The 12,786-nt window shown below is 48.0% G+C and overlaps 1 protein-coding gene across 5 annotated transcripts in view; it reads right to left on the bottom strand.

The window, feature by feature from the left end:
• The window catches only part of CPNE8 (copine 8), a 204,851-nt gene that overhangs the window by 135,515 nt on the left and 56,550 nt on the right, over positions 1 to 12,786 (bottom strand). The gene's annotated exons all lie outside the window — the stretch shown is intronic.

Raw genomic sequence — 12,786 nt, 5'->3', positions numbered from 1 at the left:
ATATAACAAGCATGATGTAGGATGCGCCACAGATCTCTCCTAGAACAGAAATTATCTATACACTGATGATGTCCACATGAAAAGACTAGAAAAAATTTCTAAAAATCCTGGCGTGAGGATGTTGTTAGAAATCTACCCATTCAGATACAAACAGGGCACATCTACATGTTCACTAATGCACCTTGGATACTGCACATTTCGTTAGTAATTGCTTAATAAAGTACTAACTGAATGCACAGTAACTAGAATTACTGCACAGTAGCACCAGTGCAGTTATTTTGTGATGCTTACTGTGCATTAGCCTAATAACAGTACATGGTAAGCTATCAGCAAGGTTTTTCACCACGATGCTACTGCTCAGTGTTATTAAGCTAATCAGCAGTAAGCATCCCGTCTACAAAGTAGCATGTTTTCTGCTGTATACAATGTAGCCCTAGCAAAGGGCAGCTTCTGTAGCTCAAAATTAATAATTATTTCTCCCCATATAATTCATTTTCAGGCATAAGAAATCTATGACTCCAGCATTATCCACTTGTTTCTCTTCCCTGTATTCTATTGGTTCATTTGCTAAAAATGAGATTCTCCTTAGTTCTACCTCTGCAAAATGGGCATTTTTCTTTCCTCCCCACAGGAAGGATCTGACCCTGCTTTTGAGATAAAAAAAAGAAATTTACATTTTTTACTTGAAGAAGAAACTTTTCATGCAGCTCCCAATTTACAAAGTCTAAAAATATAAAATATAAATTATAGAACAGTAAAGGTTTTCTTCCGTTTCATACATTTTACTTCCCTTCAAATGGGTTATTTGCAGAATTTGTATAAAAAACAAAACAAAAAAACCCAAAAAAACAAAACCTGAAGCCAACATGGTGGGTATGACAGAGTGGGTTGTCTATATCAAGTTATGAACTCCATTTTGAACATATCAAAACTTGCCTGGGGATAGTCTATACCAAGTACTGTATTACAAACTACCATCCTGACCTGCCAGAAAAGGAGCTTGACATTGAGAAGTTATTAAAACTGGCTATTAAATCTGAATGGCTCAGATGCCCCTTACCCTTAGGGACCAATATTGCCTCTTCATGGACTCCTGCAGATGGGAGAAATGCAACTAGAGGAAGGGACTGAACTTTTTCAGTTGAGCACCTGGCAATGGAGATACAAACCTTCCCCAAGAACAGGACACTGTCTTGTTCAGAAGGCCAGCCACCACCCTAGTAAAACAAGGATTATAAGAGAAGGACAGGATCGATTCTGCCCAATCCAAAATACAGGAAGACCTCAAATTCACAGAAAGGGCAGATCAGCCAGCTCTGCACTTCCTAACCATCTCAAAAAAGCTGTGGTTCTAGAGTGCTTTAAGGGTACACTCAAAATTAAAACATTCCTTTGTAAGAATAGAGCTGAAAGGGACCTCAGAAGATCTGGTTCAGTACCTTGCTCAAAACAGGATTATCCCTGTCTAAACCCAAATGTTTGTCTCACCTGCTCTTAAAAATTTCCAAGGATGGAGATTCCACAATCTCTCCATGTAATGCTTAATAACCCTCGTAGTGAGACAGTTCTTACCAAGATCGAATATAAATTTCCCTTGTCATCATTTAAAACTGCTACTCTTAGTCTTTTCCCCTGTGGCTGCAGAAGGAGGGAACACCTTTGAGAGGCTGGACATCCATAAGTCAGCAGGCCCTACTGAAATGTACTCAAGAGTGCTAAAAGAGTTGGCTGACATCATAGCATAACCTATGGCAAGGCTATCTGAGAATTCGTGGCACTCGGGAGGGGTACCTGAAGATTAGAAGAGGGCCAGTGTGGTGTCTATCTTCAAGAAAGGAAGGACGGAAGATCTAGGGAACTACAGGCTAATCAGTTTGACCTCAATCCCTGGAAAGATCATGGAAAAAATTTTTAAAGAATACTTCAACAACAGGCTAACAGAAGGTGTCATCCTGAGACACAGACAACTTGGATTTATTATAGGTAGGTCGTGCCTGATCGACCTCATCCCCTTCTATGACCAGGTGACACATCACCTGGACAAGGGAGGAGAGGCTGATGTCATTTACTTAGATTTCAAAAAAGCCTTTGGATTTGGTTTCCTATGATGTCCTCATGACAAAATCGGGAAACTGCAGCTTTGACAACCTTATGGTCTGACGGCTGGGGAACTAGCTCCATGGTTAGACCCAGAGAATGGTAGTCAATAAAACAGAGTCAACATGGCACATGGTGACCAGTGGCATCCCTCAGGTTCAGTACTCGGACCAGTACTCTTTAACATATTTATAACTGACCTGGATTCATGCGTCAGCAGACTGGCTGAGTTTGCAGATGACACCAAATTATGGGGAAGCTCAGTTTCGCTGGAGAATAAGCTGGGGATTCAGGCTGACCTAAACAGGCTCACAAGGTGCACAGATCAAAACCTGATGACTTTCAACAGAGAAATGCAAGGTGCTCCACCTTGGGAGAAAGAACCCACTGCTATAGGCTCAGCAGTGCTACACTCACTAGCACTACAACCGAAAGAGACTTGGGGCTCATAATTGACCACAAGATGAATATGCTGCAGCCACCAAAACAAGTAAAATCTGCTGATGCATCTCAAGGAAGACCCCAGATGTCATCCTCCTGTTTTATTTGGACTTAGCAAGGCTGCAGTTGGAGTACTGCATCCAATTCTGGGCTCCACATTTTAAAAAGGACATGGAGAAGCTTAAGAGAGTCCAGAGGAGAGCCATGCGCATGATCAGAGGTCAAGAAAGCAGGCCTTATGAGAAAAGACTGAGAGGCATGGGATTCTTCAACTTGGAAAAGCGTAGGCTTAGGGGGGACTTGGTGGCAGCCTATAAGTATATAAGGGGTGCGCTTCAGGAACTGGAGAATGTCTGTTCACCAGGGCACCCCAAAGGAAGACAAGGTCCAACAGTCAACAAACTGCTGGAAGACTGTTTTAGACTGGACATAAGGAAAAACTTATTTACTGTCCAAGTCTCCAGAGTCTAGAATAGACTCCCCCCGGGAGTGTTACAAGCACCGACTGTAGACAAGTTCAAGAAGTGTTTGGATGATTATCTTGCTGGGGTCATCTGACCCCAGTTGACTTCCTGCCCTTTGCACAGGGGGCTAGACCTGATGATCTCACGAGGTCCCTTCCAGCCCCAATGTCTATGAAATCTATGAAGAGTCAATTATTACCTTCTTTATAATTGCCTGTCAGGTATTTGAAGACAGCAAATCCCCCTGCCCCCTCCCGGTCTTCTCTTTTCCAAACTAAATAAACCCAGGTCTTGTCTAATCATTTTTCTGCCTTCCACCAAACTTACTTGCCTGTGTCTTTCCTGCCCCAAACTGGAAGCAGTGCTCAAGGTGAGTGCTGAATAGAGTAGAAGACTGCTTGTCCTCTTGACCTACAAGCACTTATTCCTCTTATTTCTGGCCTGTTTTTTGGGGTTGTTTTTTTTTTTTTGTGGGGGAGTGGGGGGGCGGGGAGAGGCAAAAAGAACATTCTATAACTTCCAGGTCCTTTTCTGCAATACTGTTGCTTAGGCCAGTCATTCACTAGTCTGCATTTGTACATATGGTTGCTCTGTGCAGGACTTTGCCTTTGTCTGAAATTAATCAAATGAAATTCAGTAAGGACAATTTCTCCAGTTTTTCTAAGGATCTGTATCCTAATCCAACCCTTCACAGTTTCTACAACTCCACTCAGTTTGGTGTCATCTTCAAATTATTATTTAATATTATTATTTTGGGTCCTTTTTGTGGTAGATAAGCTTAGGTAGAAGCTCCTAAGAACCATGCTTTGACCCAGAGCAAAGATAGGTTTACCACCGTTTATTTTAGGAACTTAACTTATTTCATGAATGCCAGGTGCATAAACAGACAAAGTACAGAGGAATCTCAAGGCTTTAATGAGGCAATAACCAGGGATCCTGGTATTCCTGAATTAAAAAAATAATCACAAATTCTCTGATAAAAACCCCAAAATATGTTATTAAAACTAGAAGCCCCCACAGCCCCATCCTGCCCTCCCTTCCCCCGCTGGTACCTCTCACTTCCCACCATAGCCCTGCTCATGCCCCTCACTTCCCGCCAACCCCCCAGCCCTGCTCATGCCCTTTGCCCCCCACCCACAGCCCCTGCCCCCCCCAGATTTGCCAGAGGGTCCCCCAGCTGCCAGGATTATGGGGTCCGGGACCTGGGTCTACAGCCTCCCACCCCCGACAGAAGGCAGTAGCTGCTGCAGCAGAGCAGAGAGCAGAGCTGGCTCCCCGCCCTGCATACCTGCCGCAGGCATGAGCGAGGGAAGCTCCCTGCTGCAGCATGCATTCCCAGGAGGACAGTGGGCACCCGTGCCCCCCAGATCTATGCATAGGGCCAGGGCGCACTACACACTCCATCTTTCCTGCTCCGAGCTGCAGAAGAAAGAGGTCCATTCCCTGTTCCAACAATATCATGAAATGGGCGTGTAAAGAATTGTGATGGGGAGAAGAGATAGGAAGACCATGATATTTTATACAATATAATTGTATTCCTTATCTTGCTCTCCTCCTCTAGGCTATGCACTCCAGCAATACATTTCATCAAATCTTGGAAAGCTGTTAAGTCAGCTGTTGAGCAAAGTATGAAAGAAATTACTACCTTAGTCAGAGTATGATAAATAAAATTACAAGCGATGAGTTATTCTTACATGTTAATCCTCTTCGGCCGCATCAGAATCTGGGAGTGGCGAGAAATGTGCGGGTGCAAACCTGCTATACCCCCACTCCCTGAAGCCCCCCAGCAACCCCGGAGCACTCTGCTGACCCCCAGCACAGCCGGAGGTAAGCAGGGCCCATGGTAGAAGGGAGTTAACCCCAGACAGCGGACAGGAGACGGCTGAGTGGGGCTGAGGAGGGTCTCGCCCCGGCCCCTACTTGGTACAGCCCCCTAAGGAGCCACGCGACCAGAGCCTTGTAAACAGGCCGCGCACACAGGTGCGCTTGTCTGTCCGGCACGTGAGTTAGCATGGAGTTTGCGCAGGAGGGCGAGCGGGAGGGCCCAAGACCCTACCTGTGCACCCTAGGTAAGGCAGTCCCAGCTACAGCCAGCCTCCCAGTGGCAGACGGACACACGCCACAACCCGAAGGTCCCCTTGGGGTCTGTGGCCCCCACCCCGGCACCTCAGAGGCCTCCACCCAGATGCAGCCTCTGGCTCCAGGCTGCAGGGGCTGCCAGTCACTTTTTCAGGCTCTGGGGTCTGGGAGCATGGCCACCTCCCCTTGTGGGGTCTTCTTCCTTTTGGGGTCTCTGGTGTGCCAGCTGGAAGAACTCCAGGCCACAGTTCAGAGACTGCACACCATCAGGGATGGTGAATGTGAGGTAGACTGCCAGGCTCTTCTCCCCCAGGAGGCAGAGGGTAGACTATGGTCACCCTCCAGGACAAGGGTTGAGGGTGCAGGTGGTGTTCTCTGTGATCCTCCCAGTTTCAGGCTATGGGCTGAGGAGGGAGAGGAGGATCCAGGTAGTGAATCAAAGACTGCGGCCTGGTGTCATCAGGAAGGCTTCAGCTTCCATGACCACAGCCCGCTCTTTGGCGAGAGAGGCAGCGAGCTGCTGGGAAGAGACGGCCTCCACCTCTCTCCCCTGGGGAGGAGCCTCTTCTCAGCCAGACTGGCTGACCTGCTCCACCGGGCTTTAAACTAAGCCCACTGGGGGATGGGGGGGAATACCGCCACTGCTGGCCTGCTGAACATCCCGTGCAAAGCCAGCAGGCCAAGGCACTTAAGGGAGCCCACCCCTGCCCCAACCCAAGAACAACCTGTAGGCAAAGCAAGGGCCCCCAAGGGGACACTTGCCTGCCTGCACACAAATGCCAGGAGCTTGGGGAATAAACAGGAGGAACTTGTCCTCCTGCTTAACAAGAATGACTATGACCTTATAAGGATAACGGAGACCTAGTGCGACTCCACCCATGACTGGACCACAGGTATAGACGGCTATACCATGTATAGGAGACATTGAGTGGATAAAAGGGGTGGGGGTGTAGCTGTCTATGTCAAGGAAAGCAAGCTGATATTGGCGACCAGGATGGATAAGTGGGGACCCTCTGGGTTAAAATCCGTGGGGAACATGGCACAGGGGACACAACGGTGGGAGTCTACTACAGACCTCCCACCCAAAGTCCTGAGATTGACCAGGAGTTCGCCCAGGAACTGGCTGAGGCCGCATGCTCCAGGACCTTGGTTGTCATGGGTGACTTCAATTACCCGGACATCTCCTGGGAAGATCACTCAGCAAAATCCGAGCGGTCACAAAGCTTTCTCTCGTGCATGGATGACCTCTACCTGACTCAAGAATTCTACGGGCCAACAAGAGGCAAAGTGCTGTTTGACCTGGTACTGGCTACTGGGGATGTCCCTGCAAGGTGACATTGGTGCCCAGGGGGGATGACTGGAGACCCTCTGGGTTAAAATCTGTGAGGAACACGGCACGGGGAACACAATGGTGGGAGTCTACTACAGACCTCCTACCCAGAATCAAGAGCTTGACCAGGAGTTCGCCAGGTAATTGGCTGAGGCTGCATGCTCCCAGTCCATGGTTGTCATGGGAGATTTTAACTACTCAGACATCTAATGGGAAGAAAGCTCAGCCAAATCCGAATGGTTGCAAAGCTTCCTCATATGCATGGATGAGCTCCATCTGACACAAAAAGTCTACGGGGCAACGAGAGGTAAAGTGCTGCTTGACCAGGTACTGGCAACCAGGCATGACCTAATCAGCAACTTAACAATCGAGGGGAAGCTAAGTGACAGCAACCACTAGCTGATCACCTTCACCATACACCGTACAGCTGGCAAGTCGGTCAGTAATACAGAAGTCCTCGACTTCAGGAAAGCTGACTTTGACAAGCTCAGGAGACTTGTTGGTGAGGCCCTAAGGGACCACAACCCCAAGGGGAGGAGAGTTCAGGAAGAGTGGCTGCTCCTCAAGGCAGCGATCCTGCATGCACAAGCTAAGTCTATTCCGTCTTGGAAGAAAGGCAGCAAAAGGGCACAGCAGCCCCCTTGGCTCAGCAAGGAACTAGCAGACCTCCTGCATCTAAAAAGAAAGATCTACAAAGGATGGAGGATGAGATCCACCTCCAAGGAGAAATATTCTGCACTGGTCTGGACCAGCAGGAAGCAAACCTGGAAAGCCAAGGCTGAGACAGGACTCCAACTGGCTACAAGCATCACAGATAAATAGAAGTCCTTTTTTAGATATGTGGGGACCAGGAAGAAAAGCAAGGGCAACACTGGACTCCTGCCGAACCAGAAGAGGCAACTGACAACTGATGCCCAGGAAAAAGCCAACTTGCTCAATGGCTTTGTGTCTGTCTTTCACCAGTCCCATAGGATGCCCCTGCCCTTTACAGGACAGGGAGGCCCAGGTGAGGGCGATTCCTTGCTCTCCATCAATGCTGACCTCGTGAAGGAACACCTTGACAGGCTGGATACCTTCAAGTCAGCCGGTCCTGGCAGTCCCCAGGGTATTCAGGGAGCTGGTGAGCATCATAGCTCAGCCCCTGGCATGGATCTTCGAGAACTCTTGGCACTCTGGTGAAGTGCCTGAAGACTGGAAGAAGGCCAATGTGGTGCCTATCTTCAAGAAAGGGAGGAAAGTGGATCCGGCAAACTACAGGCCCATCAGCCTGACCTCTATCCCAGGGAAGGTCTTAGAAAAGATTATCAAATAGGTCATCCTTAACGGACTTGCCAATAGCAACATCCTGAGGGATAGCCAAGCATGGGTTTCTTGCGGGTAGGTCTTGCTTGACCAATCTCATTTCCTTCAACAATCAGGTGACCTATCACCTGGACAAGAGAAAAGAGATTGATGTCATATATCTTGACTTCAAGAAAGCCTTCTATCTGGTATCCCATGATCACCTCTTGGGGAAACTAACCAACTGTGGCTTTGGGTCCACCACAATCTGCTGGCTGGGAAATTGACTCTGTGGTCAGACCCAGAGGGTGGTGGTCAACGCAAGTCAATAGTCATGGTGCCCTGTGACCTGTGGGGTCCCACAAGGCTCTGTCCTGGGACCCATCCTGTTCAACATCTTCATTAATGATGTGAACATTGGAGTCGGAAGTGGACTGGCCAAGTTTGCCGATGACACCAAACTTTGGGGTAAAGCGTCCACAGTTGAGGACAGGAGGGCAATCCAGGTTGATCTTAACAGGCTCAGAAAGTGGGCGGACGAGTATCTGATGGTGTTTAACACTGAAAAATGCAAGGTTCTCCACCTTTGGAGGAAAAACCTGCAGCATGCTTATAGGCTTGGCAGTGCTATGCTGGCTAGCGCTACAGATGAAAGGGTCTTGGGGGTCATGATTGCCCACAAGATGAACATGAGCCTTCAATGTGATGCTGCAGCTAGTCAAGCAAGCAAAACACTGGCTTGCATCCATAAATGCTTCTCAAGCAAATCCCAGGACATCATTCTCCCATTGTACTCGGCCTTGGTGAGACCGCACCTGGAGTATTGCATCCAGTTTTGGGCTCCACAATTCAAAAAGGATGTGGAGAAGCTTGAGAGAGTGCAGAAAAGCACCACGCATATGATCAGTGGTTAGGAAAACAGACCTTATGATGAGAGGCTGAGAGCCATGGGACTCTTCAGCCTGAAAAAAAACAACCATGACGTGATGCTACTACATAGTGGAATTAGGCTACTGCATAGAGCAGCTCTGGTTACTGCACATTTATTTAGTACCTGTTGTACTAAATAAATGTGCAGTAATGGCTGCACAGTAGCTCATGTAAATGTGGCCTCTGACTTCCTTTTCCCAGTTCTTTAAGAACTGTGACTGCACTGTGTGATCCAACTGGAAATATCAAACTTCTCTTAAGGGAAGGGAATCCAACTCTTTAAGTGAATGTTAGCTTGAAGAGGCTGCCCCAGAAGTCATGACTGATGACCATATGAAAGTTGGATTGGTGGGAACCTGCAAAGGGCAGCTGTTGTTTGAAAGAGCAATGAAATTTTATGCTCAGAGCGCCATTTCTTCAGTTCCTTGTGAATTTACATAATCATACCCTTGAATGAGAAGAGTTAGCAGGAAAGGATTCCCTTTGATGTAAACCTGAAGATGAAAAGGAATATGCCTTTTCCAGTGGCAGAGCTACCTTTCCTAGTGTTCTAAGCCAATCCTGCAAGCCTTCTGCCCTAGGAGAAGGAGATCAGTACTAATACCTCAGCTCCTGCAAATGGTTCCTGTATGTGATTATGATAATTACATGGGGATACTGAAAAGTAAGATGCTGGGTTTCAGAATAATGCGTACCACAAGGGCCAGTGCTGGGGAAAGTGGGGCTCAGATATAGCCAGTAGACAGATATTGCTTTCATAGTCACCAAAATAAGGACCTTTTTTAGGCTGTTAGCTACCTTTTGACTTATATATTTGTCTCATAGGCACTGAAAAGCTTAATTTATGTCTCAGCTCTGCAGGAGGACTTAATACATCTGTCAGTCTCAAAAACTGATGCTTCTGAGTGAGCCTGTGAGCCTACTAGGGCTGTGCGAAGCTTCGGTAGACAATTCAATTCAGAGGAGATTCAGCCCAATTCAACCGCCGAACCTCCAAATCTGAATCAAAAAATCGGGAGACCCGTTAATCTCTCCAAATCAAAATCGGAAGCCTCCAAATAAATTCAGAGAGATTCAGCCATAGGCTGTATAGGCAGGCACTAGGCCAGGGGTCAACAACCCCTAGCATGAGTGCCAAGCATGGTATGCAAGGCCATTTTGCTCAGCACACCATTGCTAGCCCCGGCTTTAAGCAGCTGCTGCCAGCCACAGAGCCCAGGCTGCTCCCAGCAGGCAGCTGGGAGGCTGCAAGTCCTGCTGCAAGCAGACTGGGCTCTGTGGGCTGGCTGCAGCCAGGAGGCTGCAAACAACTGCTCTGGGCTCCCACATGTCAGCACTCCAGCACCTTCCAAGGTAGACACTGTGGGTTTTTCAGCACTCCAGCCAAAAAATGTTGCCGGCCCCTGCACTAGGCAGTGTCAGTGGGAGCACCCAAATGAGCCCCAGATTGAGCCAGAAGCCCTGGGAGAAGCCGTGGCTCCCTTGGCTGCTCCCCTACCAGGGTGAGGCAGGCAGTGTTGCCAGCCCTGAGAGAAGCTGTGGGGGCTGGGGGAATGATCAGGGAGCTGGGGGATTGAACCGGGAACTGGAGGCAACCCCTTGTTCGCCCCCCCAGCCCCCAATCATTCCCCCCCAGCTCCCCAATCATTCCCCCAGCTTCTCCCAGGGCTGCCAGCTCAAGCTGCAGCTCATCCAGTTGTCCCCCTGCCAGGGCAAGGCAGGCAATGCTTGCAGCCCCAGGAAAGCTGTGGGGGCTGGGCAGAATGATTGGGAGCTGGGCGATCAAACCAGCAGCTCGGCGATCAAACCAGCAGCTGGGTGATCCCCCAGCTCCCACTTCAATCCCCCAGCTCCCTGATCATTCCCCCCAGCTCCTGCGGCTTCTCCAGGGGCTGCAAGCACTGCATGCTTCACCCCAACTGGGGGGAGGGGATGGGCCAAGGGACCTGCTGGCTCAAGCTGGGGCTCTTCCAGCTGGTCCCCCAGCTACTCCTGGCACCGCTGCCTGCCTGTATAGTCTATGGCCGAATAAGATTCAAACACCAAATATCTTCAGATTTGATTTCACAGATTTCATAGACATTAGGGCTGGAAGGGACCTCGGAAGATCATCGAGTCCAGCCCCCTGCCCGAAGGGCAGGAAGTCAGCTGGGGTCATAGGATCCCAGCAAGATAAGCATCCAATTTGCTCTTGAAGGTGTTCAATGTAGGTGCTTGAACCACCTCCGATGGCAGGCTACTCCAGACCTTGGGGGCTCGGACAGTAAAGAAATTCTTCTTTATGTCCAGCCTGAAACGGTCTTGCAGTAGTTTATGACCGTTCGACCTCGTCATCCCTTGGGGTGCTCTGGTGAACTTTACTAGCCGCAGCATCGCATTGCAGGCTCTCATTCATCTTGTGGTCAATGATGACCACCAAATCTCTTTCTTCCATAGTGCTAGCCAGCGTAGCACTACCAAGCCTATAAGGATGCTACAGGTTTTTCTTCCCAACGTGGAGAACCTTGCATTTGTCGGTGTTAAACACCATCAAGTTCTCATCCGCCCATTTGCTGAGCCTGTCCAGGTCAGCCTGGATCACCCGCCTGTCTTCTGGTGTGGATGCTTTGCCCCAAAGTTTGGTGTCATCGGCAAACTTGGCCAGTCCGCTTCCAGCTCCAATGTTCACATCATTAATGAGATGTTGAACAATATGGGTCCAAGGACAGAGCCTTGGGGGACCCCACTGGTCACAGGGCACCACTCTCTGGGTCCGACCATGGAGCCAATTTTCCAGCCAGGGGATCATGGTGGACCCAAAGCCACAATTGGCCAGTTTTGCCAAGAGGTGATCATGAGATACCAGATCGAAGGCTTTTTTAAAGTCAAGACACATGACATCAATCTTTTTTCCCTTGTCCAGGTGATAGGTCACCTGGTCGCAGAAGGAAATGAGATTGGTCAAGCAAGACCTACCCGCAACAAACCCATGCTGGTTGGTGGTACCCTTCGGAGGTTGGTGTCGGTCAGTCCATTAACGATGGCCTCTTTAACAAGTTTTTCTAAGATCTTCCCTGGGATAGAAGTCAGGCTGATGGGTCTATAGTTAGCTGGATCCACTTTCCTCCCTTTCTTGAAGATAAGCACAACATTGGCCTTCTTCCAGTCTTCGGGCGCTTCACCAGAGTGCCAGGAGTTTTCAAAGACCCGTGCCAGAGGCTGGGCTATGATGCTGTCCAGCTCCTTGAGTACCCTAGAGTGTAGATTGTCAGGGCTGGCTGACTTGAAAGTATCCAGCTTCTCAAGGTGTTATTTCACAAGGTTAGCATTAATGGAGGATAGGGAATCTCCCTCACCCAGACCACCCTTTGGATTTGGCTGAATCGAATTGGGACAGTGATTTGCATCAACAAATAGAATCACTGTCCCTCCGAGTTGCCAAATCCAAAGTGATTACTTTCCACTTTGCACAGATCTAGAGCTTACTACCGAATCACAGGACCAGCTATTAACTCATGAGATCTTTCTGAAAAAGAATGCAAAATTGAAACCTATCAGGGATAAGTTATTCCTCAAAACACCTCTAGCAGTTGTGCAGCAAAGTAACTGCATCAAAACAAAGGCAGGTTTTGAAACCTGATGACTCTGCTTTGGGCAGAAGGGAGTTAATTAAAGGGAAGTTTCTAAAATCGGAAGCTTATAATAGTAACAGGTCTCCATCCATGTTCATTTTAAAGTCTGTTCAACTGGAAAGCAGCTATACTATCTAAACTAATAAATAAATTATTTAAAGCCTCACAGTGGCTATCCAAAAAAAAATCTGATCTTGTACACGACCACAAATAAAATCCATGTGGACAACAAGTAAAAAAAGGCATATACCTGGACAGAGGAACATTGATACAAAACCAAAGGAATGAATAGTACAGGTTCCTGAACTGTTTATTGTTCAAAATATAAATATTTAAGAAAGTATGTTTCTGTTATCACACAGCAGGATTAATAGACTCATCTGAGATCACTGGATTTCTGTAGTTGCTGAAATGAGGGTAATGAAAATTGTAGTGGAAACTAAAGAGATACATCAATGTGCTGAATATGCATGTGTGAATCTAAAGTTAATTTCTGTTGAATCCATTAGTGCCAATACATACATATAGTTTTACCTTCTGTTTACAATATATT

Source organism: Crocodylus siamensis, chromosome 4 (assembly GCF_052110815.1).
Source record: "Crocodylus siamensis isolate JL-2025a chromosome 4, ASM5211081v1, whole genome shotgun sequence".
In the NCBI taxonomy this organism is placed as follows: Eukaryota; Metazoa; Chordata; order Crocodylia; family Crocodylidae; genus Crocodylus; species Crocodylus siamensis.
The sequence above is the reverse complement of the archived record's forward strand: the minus strand, read 5'-3'. Positions and strand labels throughout refer to the sequence as shown.